The sequence below is a fragment of the Schistocerca americana genome, chromosome 10 (genome assembly GCF_021461395.2).
Source record: "Schistocerca americana isolate TAMUIC-IGC-003095 chromosome 10, iqSchAmer2.1, whole genome shotgun sequence".
NCBI classification, from domain to species: Eukaryota; Metazoa; Arthropoda; class Insecta; order Orthoptera; family Acrididae; genus Schistocerca; species Schistocerca americana.
In genome coordinates this window covers 97798905-97812706 of record NC_060128.1, presented here as the reverse complement: position 1 = coordinate 97812706, position 13802 = coordinate 97798905, and positions in this window count along the sequence as shown.

The window sequence follows — 13802 nt, the reverse complement described above, 5'->3', positions numbered from 1 at the left end:
CGCATTAACTTATTTGTAAAGTAGTCATAACGTTTGAAACGTTTTTTTACATGGTTGTTCGATTCTGTAAACAGTTGGGTTTTATTGTTTGTTATAAAAACAATGACTTTCATCTAGCGTAATTTACTCGTAACAGTTAAGTAACAGTGCTGTGAAATGAAAGTTCGCAGTGTACGTGTTTCTATTTGTTATAACAGAAAAAACGGGCATGCCTTGTAGAACACAGCGGCGAAATTTTAAAGCGGGCAAAATTCGCCACGGATGCAACCTAACAGAAGCGTGTTGCTCTGTGTCCTGAATCGCGGGGAGCTGGCCGCGAGTTGCAAAACCAGAGCGCCAGCACTGCAGTGGGTCTGTGCCTCGAGTTACTTTGCATTTTTTTTTACTTGTTATTTAATTTTTATTTTCAGTGCGCCCGAGTGAGCATTTGCATGTCGCCAGCGGGGTCTGGCGTGGAAAGGCGTTAGCGCGGTCTGCGGTTGCTGTTCGCTCGCGAGTTCTCCGCCATTGTTTTCCTTTCGGCCACTGCAGGGAAAACTGGCTGCACGTGCAGAGCTAAGCGAGAGCTCACAAACTCTAGAACCGCGCACCACGTTCAGGCAGCCTGAGAATTGAGCGTATTCGCTAAGGGAATTTAAAAAAATAAAGGGGTCATTGTGGGCTCTAATTTGAATGCAGGAGTGCCAACAGCAAAAGAAAAGTTACGTCAGTTTGGGGTAATACGTGCTGCTGTGAGTTTGATAAATGCCTGTGTTGTAAGATTATAACACAGTGTCTGAAACTTGAATAGGTGTCTGGAACGGTATAGTAAAATACAGGGTGATTCACGAAGATATGTAAATACCGGGTGATCAAAAAGTCAGTATAAATTTGAAAAGTTAATAAACCATGGAATAATGTAGATAGAGAGGTAAAAATTGACACACACGCTTGGAATGACATGGGGTTTTATTAGAAACCCAAAAAACACAAAGTATTGCTAGACACTTGAAAGATCTCTTGCGCGCGTCGTTTGGTGATGATCGTGTGCTCAGCCGCCACTTTCGTCATGCTTGGCCTCCCAGGTCCCCAGACCTCAGTCCGTGCGATTATTGGCTTTGGGGTTACCTGAAGTCGCAAGTGTATCGTGATCGACCGACATCCCTAGGGATGCTGAAAGACAACATCCGACGCCAATTCCTCACCATCACTCCGGACATGCTTTACAGTGCTGTTCACAACATTATTCCTCGACTACAGCTATTGTTGAGCAATGATGTTGGACATATTGAGCATTTCCTGTAAAGAACATCATCTTTGCTTTGTCTTACTTTGTTATGCTAATTATTGCTATTATGATCAGACGAAGCGCCATCTGTCGGCCATTTTTTGTATATTTTTGGTTGTAATAAAACCCCACGTCATTCCAAGAATGTGTGTCAATTTGTACCTCTCTATCTACATAATTCCGTGATTTATTCAGTTTTCATATTTATACCGACTTTTTGATCACCCGGTATTTTAACATGTTATTCTACAAGTAAAACCAAAGAAAAAAGTTCATATAAACGTAGGTCCGCAAATGTTTGGTTACAGAGCTACAGCTAATAAAAGATTTTGCCTGAAATTTAGCAACTTGGCTAATATGAAGCCATCGCAAAACTGTACGAGGTTTAAGTAAAGCACGATTTCCATTTATTTTCTTGTTATTGGTCGGTGAATCCAACAAAACATGTCCCAGACGTGTATCTGCAGTAGCTTTCCAGAACATCCAGAATAGCAAAGAAGTAATTTCGTAAATTTTCAATGTATTAATTGCATGGCCCAATTTGTTTTTTAAATTCCAGAAAATTGCACGAAGTTTTCATCAAGACTTATAGAGAATTTAGTTTTGCAAAAATGATGGTAATAGCGTTAACTGAAACTGTATGAATCTTTCAGATGATCTGCTTTTGTTAATAGCATAGCACACATGAATTCATGTTAAACGGGAAAAAAAAACAAAGCTCAGTGTTAAGGAAGTTGTATAGTGTACATACTATTTCACAAAACGTTCACAATAAATGTCCAAGAATGTCTCCATCGAGTTCAAAGTTCAATAATCTACAAACAACAACTGTTACTATGTGGTTTCACTTAAATATAGCCGGCCCTGTGGCGAAGCGGTTCTAGGCGCTTCAACCCGGAACCGCGCTGCTGCTACGGTCGCGGGTTCGAATCCTGCATCGGGCATGAATGTGTGAGATGTCCTTAGGTTAGTTAGGTTTAAGTAGTTCTAAGTCTAGGGGACAGATGACCTCAGATGTTAAGTCCCATAGTCCTCAGAGCCATTTGAACCATTTTTGAACTTAAATGTACTGTTGTTATTACGTTCTTTCACTGAACAATACAGAAAACTAACTCGTTTCAAGGTTAGGAAACCACTGAAACAACTCATTAACGGTTGCGAACAATGACATAAACGTTTCTACATTCTTAATGGTGAGTAAACAAATCTACTTGTATAATAATCTTCGTTTCTCTGCATGTTCTGGAAAACTACTGCAGATACACGCCTGGGATATGTTTTATTAGATTCACCAGAGCAATAACAACAAAATAAATGGAAATCGAGCTTTACTTTAACCTCGTACACTTTTGCGATGGCTTCATATTAGGGAACTTGCTAATTTCAGGTGAAATCTTTTTTTGAGCCGTAACTCTGTAACCAAACATTTGCGAACCTATGCTTATATGAACTTTTTTCTTTAGTTTTACTTGTAGAATAACATATTAAAATATTTGCATATCTCCGTGAATCATCCTGTATAGGAATTACATGCATTGTCCTAAAGGTGCGCAGCAGCATCTCATGGCTATTGTTGCGATTTTGTTTTTGCATATTTTTTACAAGTCTTAATGCTATAGGATCTGAAATAGCACCAATCGACTGCATCAAATATTTTTCAGTTCGATTTTTTTATAAAGTTAAATATAAAGGGAGAGCGACGGTAGTTAAGTAATCAAGAAATGTAAGGTAACTGATTTAATAAGTACGTAGGCAGCTTTTCATGCCGAGCGATCGCGACCCATATCGGCGTTAGTGTTACACAGTTTACAGAGAAAAGTATCAATCCAGAAGAAACAGCAAGTGATGCATTTCTAGGCCAGAGGTGTTGTATAAACATTCATCTCCTCTCTCATTTCTGACCTTGAGTCCGGTTTATCGTTATTGTGAATGTGAAGTTGTTTGGGAATGGAAGTCACTTAAAATGAATCGGTTAATCGTTCCGCGTCATCGGTGTATGCGGTACAAGAGATACCTTCAAAAGCTAGGTTTGTCAGGATAGTAGCTTCAGTTTTTTGCATAGTTTTGATCTGTGAATTGGTGAGATTACAAAGTTTCGAACGATTCAGATTCCGTCGTAATATTCCAATCATAAAACGGTACCGAGCGAGGTGGCGCAGTGGTTAGACACTGGATTCGCATTCGGGAGGACGACGGTTCAATCCCGCGTCCGGCCATCCTGATTTAGGTTTTCCGTGATTTCCCTAAATCGCTCCAGGCAAATGCCGGGATGGTTCCTTTGAAAGAGCACGGCCGACTTCCTTCCCTAATCCGATGAGACCGATGACCTCGCTGTCTGGTCTCCTTCCCCAAAAAACAACAACAACAACATAAAACGGTAAGCCATAAATACCAATTTCCTGTTTTCTGTAAAACCGACAGCGAGGACGGAAAGAAAAAATTACTTTGTTGTGCACACAATTTTTGTTTGAAATTACACACACCAAAAATACTTTTGCACCACCTTGGTTCTGAGAGTTCCGGAAATTGTACTGAAAATTGGAATAGACATCAACATAAACATCGTTTCCACCCTTTTTATTGCTCATGAAATCCACACATTGCATGTTGTACCACCATACAGCGAGACCTTCAGAGGTGGTGGTCGAGATTGCTGTACACACCGGTACCTCTAATACCCAGTGGAACGCCCTCTTGCATTAACAAATGCCTGTATTCGTCGTGGCGTAGTATCCACAAGTTCATCAAGGCACTGTTGGTCCAGATTGTCCCACTCCTCTATGGCGATTCAGCGTAGATCCCTCAGCGTGGCTGGTGGGTCACGTCGTCCATAAACAGCCCTTTTCAATCTATCGCAGGCATGTTCGATATGGGACTTAACTGCAGAGGTCATCAGTCCCCTAGAACTTAGAACTACTTAAACCTAACTAACCTAAGGACATCACACACATCCATGCCCGAGGCAGGATTCGAACCCGCGACCGTAGCGGTCACGCGGTTCCAGACTGTAGCGCCTAGAACCGCTCGACCACTCCGGCCGGCTGTTCGATAGGGTTTATGTCTCGGGAACATGAACTCTAGTCGAGCGATGTCGTTATCCTGAAGGAAGCCATTCACAAGATGTGCACGATGGGGCCACGAATTGCCGTCCATGAAGACGGATGCCTCGCCAATATGCTTCTGATATGGTTGCCCTATCGGTCGGAGGATGGCATTTACGTATCGTACAGCCATTACGGCGCCTTCCATGACCACCAGCGGCGTACGTCGGCTCCACATAATGGCACCTAAAACATCAGGGAACCTCCACCTTCCTGCACAAACTGGACAGTATGTCTAAGGTGTTGAGTCTGAACGGGTTGCATCGAAACACGTCTCCGACGATTGTCTGGTTGAAGTCATTCGTGACACTCACCGGTCAAGAGAACGTGATGCCAATCCTGAGCGCTCCATTCGGCATGTTGTTGGGCCCATCTGTACCGCGCTGCATGTTGTCGTGGTTGGAAAGATGGACATCACCACGGACGTCGAGAGTGAAGTTGCGCATCATGCAGATTATTGGGCACAGTTCGAGTCGTAACACGATGTCTTGTGGCTGCACGAAAACAATTATTCAACATGATGGCGTTGCTGTCAGGGTTCCTCCGAGACATAGTCCGTAGGTAGCGGTCATCCACTGCAGTAGCAGCCCTTGGCCGGCCTGAGCGAGGCATGTCATCGACAGTTCCTGTCTCTCTCTATCTCTTCCATGTCAGAACAACATCGCTTTGGTTCACTCTGAGACGCCCGTGTTGAGAGCCCTTCCTGGCACAAAGTAACAATGCGGACGCGGTCGAAACACGGATTGACCGTCTAGGCATGGTTGAACTACGGACAACACGAGCCGTGTACCTCCTTCCTGGGCCGGCCCGTGTGGCCGTGCGGTTCTAGGCGATTCAGTCTGGAACCGCGTGACCGCTACGGTCGCAGGTTCAAATCCTGCGTCGAGCATGGATGTGTGTGATGTCCTCAGGTTAGTTAGGTATAATTAGTTCTAAGTTCTAGGCGACTGATGACCTCAGAAGTTAAGTCGCATAGTGCTCAGAGCCATTTTACCTCCTTCATAGTGGAGTGACTGGAACTGATCGGCTGTCGGACCCCCTCCGTCTAATAGGCGCTGCTCGTGGATTGTTGTTTACATCTTTGGGCGAGTTTAGTGACATTTCTGAACAGTCAAATTGACTGTGTCAGTAATGCAGTATCGACAGTCAAAGTCTATCTTCAGGAGTTCTGGGAAACGGGGTGACGCAAAATTTTGTTAGATGTGTGTACATGTAAGTAATAAGAATATACATATGACAAACAACTTGCCCAATAGTTTACATGCCTTACTATCTTATCTGAAACAGAATGGAAGAAAGAAAATGAAACCACACATTTTCGCAGCACGCCACAGCATTCTTTTTTTCCGACGCAATGTTTTCACAGAAAACCTGTACATTATCGTTCTAAAAAATATGCAGCCCACATTCATATGAAAGTTTGTTAGAGTATTGTGTAAAACTTTGAAGTAGGCCAGTCAATAACTTTACATTTCTGAGAATATTCTCACGTACCGACTTTTCCTTGCAAAAATCAAAGATTCTATATACTTATATACCACATGTATTAGAAATACGTAGCCTATGTCTGTCGGAATGTTTAGTGGAGTAGAAATTTGAAGGAAGTTAGTCAAGAACTAATGGAGAATTACGCCAATAACATTAGTACTTTATACAGTATATACATATACAATTATCTACTATATATATATATAAAAAAAGTACTAATGTTATTGGCGTAATTCTCCATTAGTTCTTGACTAACTTCCTTCAAATTTCTACTCTACTAAACATTCCGACAGACACACACACACACACACACATATATATATATATATATATATATATATATATATATATATATATATCTGTGTGTGTGTGTGTGTGTGTGTGTGTGTGTGGCCTATGCCCATCTGGAGATTAATTAGACTCTATCGTGCAAATATCTGGAGTAAATTGTTAGACTAGTTTCGGAGATTTTGGATATCAATGTTAAACAACGATTTGTCTTTATAAAGTACTATAGATACAGACAAAGGAAACTCACGCACAAGGGTGATGCTGCGTACTGGATCCAGTTTCAGCACTTCTAGGTAGGCAGCAGCGAGCTTCAGGTCAAATACTATCAATGGCTGCTTCTTCATCGCTGACCACTTTATCCTAGAGTTCCCGTATCTCACTTACTGTACACCATAAATTGACATGTGTAAGAAACGTAAAAATTGGTGTGTTGGGACGCTGCGAGATCTTTCAGTTCGTTGTTAACCAGCTTACCTTTGTGCAGTTGAGTTCTTTCAACTGCCACTGAGTTCAGAAAACTGCAAACATAGAATTAAGATGAGTTGCAAAAAATCGAATGTTTAAACAGATTCGCAAGCAAGTTGCCTTATATTAATTCTGATCGCCTTTCATTAAATATGGGTTTACTTAAGCCGATAAAATATGGGCCGGAGGGAGGGTACAAGGTTACAAGTTATATTATTACTACTTTTTCGGCTTATTTCCTTCCCAGTACTATGTTACGTCTTTATTACAGTCAGCTTCGCACGACGTTTTAGATGACCTTTGTTCATGATCGAACCAAACTTGTGACACAAAACACATTCTGGAGACGGTAGGACGGAAATCTCATGCAAGTGGGCAGTCATTCTTGTCCTAGCGAAACGGGATATGGCTGTTGCTTCTGTTCTTGGTCCATCACGTGCTGCTGGGTTCTCCATGAGTTTTTTTACAGATCTTTCCATGCTTGAATGTGATTGACAGCGTATATAAAACTATTTGAGCCTCTTTAAGCATATACGCTCCTGGAAATGGAAAAAAGAACACACCGGTGTGTCAGACCCACCATACTTGCTCCGGACACTGCGAGAGGGCTGTACAAGCAATGATTACACGCACGGCACAGCGGGCACACCAGGAACCGCGGTGTTGGCCGTCGAATGGCAGCATTTGTGCACCGCCGCCGTCAGTGTCAGCCAGTTTGCCGTGGCATACGGAGCTCCATCGCAGTCTTTAACACTGGTAGCATGCCGCGACAGCGTGGACGTGAAGTTGACGGACTTTGAGCGAGGGCGTATAGTGGGCATGCGGGAGGCCGGGTGGACGTACCGCCGAATTGCTCAACACGTGGGGCATGAGGTCTCCACAGTACATCGATGTTGTCGCCAGTGGTCGGCGGAAGGTGCACGTGCCCGTCGGCCTGGGACCGGACCGCAGCGACGCACGGATGCACGCCAAGACCGTAGGATCCTACGCAGTGCCGTAGGGGACCGCACCGCCACTTCCCAGCAAATTAGGGACACTGTTGCTCCTGGGGTATCGGCGAGGACCATTCGCAACCGTCTCCATGAAGCTGGGCTACGGTCCCGCACACCGTTAGGCCGTCTTCCGCTCACGCCCCAACATCGTGCAGCCCGCCTCCAGTGGTGTCGCGACAGGCGTGAATGGAGGGACGAATGGAGACGTGTCGTCTTCAGCGATGAGAGTCGCTTCTGCCTTGGTGCCAATGATGGTCGTATGCGTGTTTGGCGCCGTGCAGGTGAGCGCCACAATCAGGACTGCATACGACCGAGGCACACAGGGCCAACACCCGGCATCATGGTGTGGGGAGCGATCTCCTACACTGGCCTTACACCACTGGTGATCGTCGAGGGGACACTGAATAGTGCACGGTACATCCAAACCGTCATCGAACCCATCGTTCTACCATTCCTAGAGCGGCAAGGGAACTTGCTGTTCCAACAGGACAATGCACGTCCGCATGTATCCCGTGCCACCCAACGTGCTCTAGAAGGTGTAAGTCAACTACCCTGGCCAGCAAGATGTCCGGATCTGTCCCCCATTGAGCATGTTTGGGACTGGATGAAGCGTCGTCTCACGCGGTCTGCACGTCCAGCACGAACGCTGGTCCAACTGAGGCGCCAGGTGGAAATGGCATGGCAAGCCGTTCCACAGGACTACATCCAGCATCTCTACGATCGTCTCCATGGGAGAATAGCAGCCTGCATTGCTGCGAAAGGTGGATATACACTGTACTAGTGCCGACATTGTGCATGCTCTGTTGCCTGTGTCTATGTGCCTGTGGTTCTGTCAGTGTGATCATGTGATGTATCTGACCCCAGGAATGTGTCAATAAAGTTTCCCCTTCCTGGGACAATGAATTCACGGTGTTCTTATTTCAATTTCCAGGAGTGTATATATCACTCTATCCAGTAACAGGGAATGCACATCGTGGAACAGTGAAACCAAAACCTGCTACTAGGTGCAATGTTGACGCAACAAAAATCTTATTTTCAATATTTCGCTTAATTATTAACGTAATTGTTGACCGAAAAAAGTAAAATAGTGTCATATTCTAATCTTTAAGTGGTATAAGCCTTGGGCCAAAAATTTAACACAAAGGGACAAGTGTTAAAAACTGTCGTATTTGTGATGAAGCAGCATTACTGGGTGCGTGCAAATACTGGGATTCGTTCATCCATTATTTGAGAAAGGAAGCACTAGGCCGCTACCAACAAACCATAATCATAATTTCAAACCTTTCCAAAGCATTATCGCCCTTAAATGCTTAAAGAGAAATACGCTAAGGACCAACAAAATCTACTTGCCCTCAAGTGTCTGACTGCACTCTGGATTCTCGAGAACTCTGGTATAAGTTGTTCATTATGATACGACATACACTGAGGAGCCAAAGAAACTGGTGTATCTGCCTAACATCGTGTAAGATCCCCGCAAGCACGCAGAAGTTACACATCACAACATGGCATGGACTCGAATAATGTCTGAAGTAGCGCTCGAGGGAATTGACACCACGAATCCTGTAGGGCTGTCCATAAATCCGTAAGAGTACGAGGGGGTGGAGATCTCTTCTGAACAGCCCATTGCAAGGCATCCCAGAAATTGCTCAATAATGATCATGTCTCGAGAGTTTGGTGGCCAGCGGAAGTGTTTAAAACTCAGAAGAATGTTCCTGGAGGCACTCTGTAGGAAATCAGGACGTGTGGGGTGTCGCATTGTCCTGCTGGAATTGCACAAGGCCGTAGGAATTCAAAGTGGACATCAGTGAATGCGGATGGTCAGACAGGATGCTTGTATACATGTCACTGACACACCACACCTAATCCAGTAAATTTCGTTGCGCAAGCCAGATTCTGTATCACTTGTAAATTATCATTCAAAAACGCAGTCAAATAGCTTAGGTATTCATTGTTACAGGTTCATTTGTTCCTGTAGGTATTCATATTCAAATACGCAGTCAGATAGCTTATCCAAATGTTAGTTTTTTTTCTGATAACGATCTGTTGAGGGCTTAAATGCCAGTGAAAGTGACACCCATACAACACACACACAGTGTTATGCAGGTTAGATTTCGTTTACTGATAGCTCAGGTTGCTTATCGAGTACATTTTCACAGACGAGCATATGATTTATTTGTTGTAGGAACGACACATATTTGCTGTAGGTAAGTAACAAAGTAAAAGTGTGTACGTAATGGATGGACTGTGTAACGAAAATATGTTCATACGTTCGTTCCACAAGCTGTAACATCGACCATGCTGTGTCATGAAGTACTGCTGGTACCTGAAAATCAATGTAAGTTTTTGTGAGTTGTGTAATCAGTAATACAGTCTTATCTAACAGTCGTGTAATTTTAAAAAAAAGGTATAGTGGGGACGAAAGAAAAATGGACCATTTTGTTTGTACCCCTCAAGGGTTAATTACCCCTAGATTGCGAACCGCTGCCTAAAGGGATTGGGGCTTTTCTGGTTAAGTGCTACACTATGTGATCAAAAGTATCGGGACACCTGGCTGAAAATGACGTACAAGTGCGTGGCGCCCTCCATAGGTAATGCTGGAATTCAATACGGTGTTGGCCCACCCTTAGCCTTGATGATAGCTTCCACTCTCACGGGCATACGTTGAATCAGGTGCTGGAAGGTTTCTTGGAGAATGGCAGCCCATTCTTCCGGAGTGCTGCACTGAAGAGAGGTATCGATGTCTGTCGGTGAGGCCTGGCACGAAGTCGGCGTTTCAAAACATCCCAAAGGTGTTCTATAGCATTCAGGTCAGGACTCTGTGCAGGCCAGTCCATTACAGGGACGTTATTGTCGTGTAACCACTCCGCCACAGGCCGTGCATTATGAACAGGTGCTCGATCGTGTTGAAAGATGCAGTCGCCATCCCCAAATTGCTCTTCAACAGTGGGAAGCAATCAGGTGCTTAAAACGTCAATATAGGCCTGTGCTGTTATAGTTACACGCAAAAGAACAAGGGATGCAAGCCCCCTCCATGAAAAAGAGGACCACACCATAACACCACCGCCTCTGAGTTTTACTCTTAGCACTACATATACTGGTAGATGACGTTCACCAGGCATTCGCCATACCCACACCCTGCCATCGGATCACCACATTGTGGACCGTGATTCGTCACTCCGTACAACGTTTTTCCACTGTTCAGTCGTCCAATGTTTACGCTCCTTACACCAAGCGAGGTGTCGTTTGGCATTTACCGGCATGATGTGTGGCTTATGAGCAGCCGCTCGACCATGAAATGAAGTTTTCTCACCTCCCGCCTAACTGGTATAACTGCGTTGCGGTAAAAAATATTGTGTGTCAGTTTACTGATGATCAGATTAATATGAAAGGTCCCCTTGGAAAAATTATGAATGACTGTGCTGGTAAACTTCTACGTTATTTGATACAAAGACAGCTGAGTAAAACTGAACGTACTAAGACATTTGTCTCTTTACTCATTCTGGTCACACTAAACTGACACACAGTATTTTAGCGCAACGCAATCTGACGTTCAATAATCCCTACAAAAGAATGGCCCTGACTAACAATAACCTATGCCTTTCATGACTCACTTACCTCACAAAAATCTTCGTTACTCCAACTACTGCAATACAGCGAGCGCCACTACTGCCAGCTAAATAAAAGATTCTAACTACTGAAGGCACTAACAATGGATAGGTATAGTTATCAAATGAAAGATTTTGATAGAGAACAAACAATGTATTTACCTTAATAGTGTTTATATATATATATATATATATATATATATATATATATATATATGTGTGTGTGTGTGTGTGTGTGTGTGTGTGTGCGTGTGTGTGTGTGTGTATTTATTTCCTTTTTCTGGCGGACACACGTCCAGATCATCCATTTATAGTAACCTCTCAAAATTCTGCCATCTCTCTCTCCACATCCACCACTGCTGGCGGCTCACCTCCAACTGCGCAACGCTACGCGCTGTCCACATCCAACTGCCCAACACTACAATAGCGAAAACTCCAACAGAGTTCAACCAGCCACAGACTGCTCACAGCACAGTCAGTGATTTTCATACAGAGCGCTACGTGGCGTTACCGACATAAAAACCTAAACAGCCCACTTATAGTAATTGCAGTGCATCCTGATGCAGTTTGGAATTACTTTATGATGGTCTGGATAGACGTTTGCCTATTACACATTACAACACACTTCCACTGTCGGTGGTCTCTGTCAGTCGAGGCCAGCGTGTACGGTTTTTTGCCGTCACGCTTCCACTTCACTATCACATCGAAAACAGTGGACCTAGGGATGTTTAGGAGTGTGGAAATCTCTCATACAGACGTATGATACAAGTGACACCCAATCAGCTGACAACATACGAAGTCCACGAGTTCCGTGGAGTACCCCATTCTGCTCTGTCACGATGTCTAACGACTACTGCCGCGCAGTTTAGCCGAGCAGTCTAACGCGCTGCAATCATGGACTGTGCGGCTGGTCCTGACGGAGGTTCGAGTCCTCCCTCGGGCATGGTTGTGTGTGTTTGTCCTTAGGATAATTTAGGTTAAGCAGTGTGTAAGCTTAGAGACTGATGACCTTAGCAGTTAAGTCGCATAAGATTTCACACACACTTGAACATTTTTTTCTAATTACTGAGGTCACTGATATGGCAGTAGGTGGCAGCACAATGCACCTAATGTGCTAAACGTACGTTTTTGGGGGTGCCCGGGTACTTTTGATCACATGGTGTGGAATTGATCTTTCGCTCCAGGGGAGTCCACCTTTCAGAGCCACTTCGCCAGAAACTTGCAAGAAATGGGGTCATTCATTGCCAGTCCCACACTTGCTTCGTTCGCATGTCAGTGTGCGTGTGTGTGTGTGTGTGTGTGTGTGTGTGTGTGTGTGTGTGTATGTATGTGTGTGGAGTGGTAACGACAAGCGGCAGTTGCATAACTCGACGCTAGCCCACAGCTACTGCCGTGTGGCCAGCTCAGAAGTTGAGGCGCGCTGCTAATGGCCGCCAGCGGGCCCGTGGTGATCCCACCCCCTGCCACCCCTGCTGCTAACCCCGCCGCCAACGCCAGAGACAATTACAGGGCAGACCAGCCGCAGTTCGGCCCTCGTTAGGCCGGCACGCCGCCCACGCCCGCTGGACACTGACTGCTGACTGCTGCCGCGTCATCCCTCAGATACATCCTCCCACTCGCACTGTCCCCACAACTTCCAAACTCCTTCAGCCCCGCCCTGCCGAGTACAGCACTTGTACCTCTACATGGCCCTAACGACCAAGGTGAATGCTGTCTGAAACACCCATTTTATTAACATTTACAAGTATCAGTATGTTTTACATAAAGCCTCTGATGCTATTGCAGACAGAGAAATCCAGCAGCGCATTACTTCTGGATCCTCAACGACTCTGTTATAAGGTTTTCATTCAGTGACATATGACACGAAATACACTGAAGAGCCAAAGAAACTGGTACACCTGCCTAATATCTGGATCCTCAACGACTCTGTTATAAGGTTTTCATTCAGTGGCATATGATACGAAATACACTGAAGAGCCAAAGAAACTGGTACACCTGCCTAATATCTGGATCCTCAACGACTCTGTTATAAGGTTTTCATTCAGTGACATATGATACGAAATACACTGAAGAGCCAAAGAAACTGGTACACCTGCCTAATATCGTGCAGGGCCCCTGCGAGTACGCTGAAGTACCGCAACGCGACCAGTCGTGGACTCGACTAATGTCTGAAGTACTTCTGGAGGGTACTGACACCATGAATCCTGCAGCGCTGTCCATAAATCCGTAGGACTACGAGGGGGTGGAGATCTCTTCTGAACAGCACGCTGCAACGCATCCCTCATACGCTCAATAATGTTCGTGCCTGGGGAGTCTGGTGGCCAGCGGAAGTGTTTAAACTCAGAAGAGCGTTCCTGTAGCCGCTCTGTTGCAATTCTGGACGTGTGAGGTGTCGCATTGTCCTGCTGGAATTTCACAAGTCCGTCCAAATGCGTAATGGCCATGAATGGATGCAGGTGATCAGACAGAATGCTTACGTACATGTCACCTATCAGAATCGCATCTGGACTTATTAGGAATCCTATATCACCCATACTGCACTTTCCCCACACCATCACAGAACCTCCACCAGTTTGAACAGTCCACTGCTGAC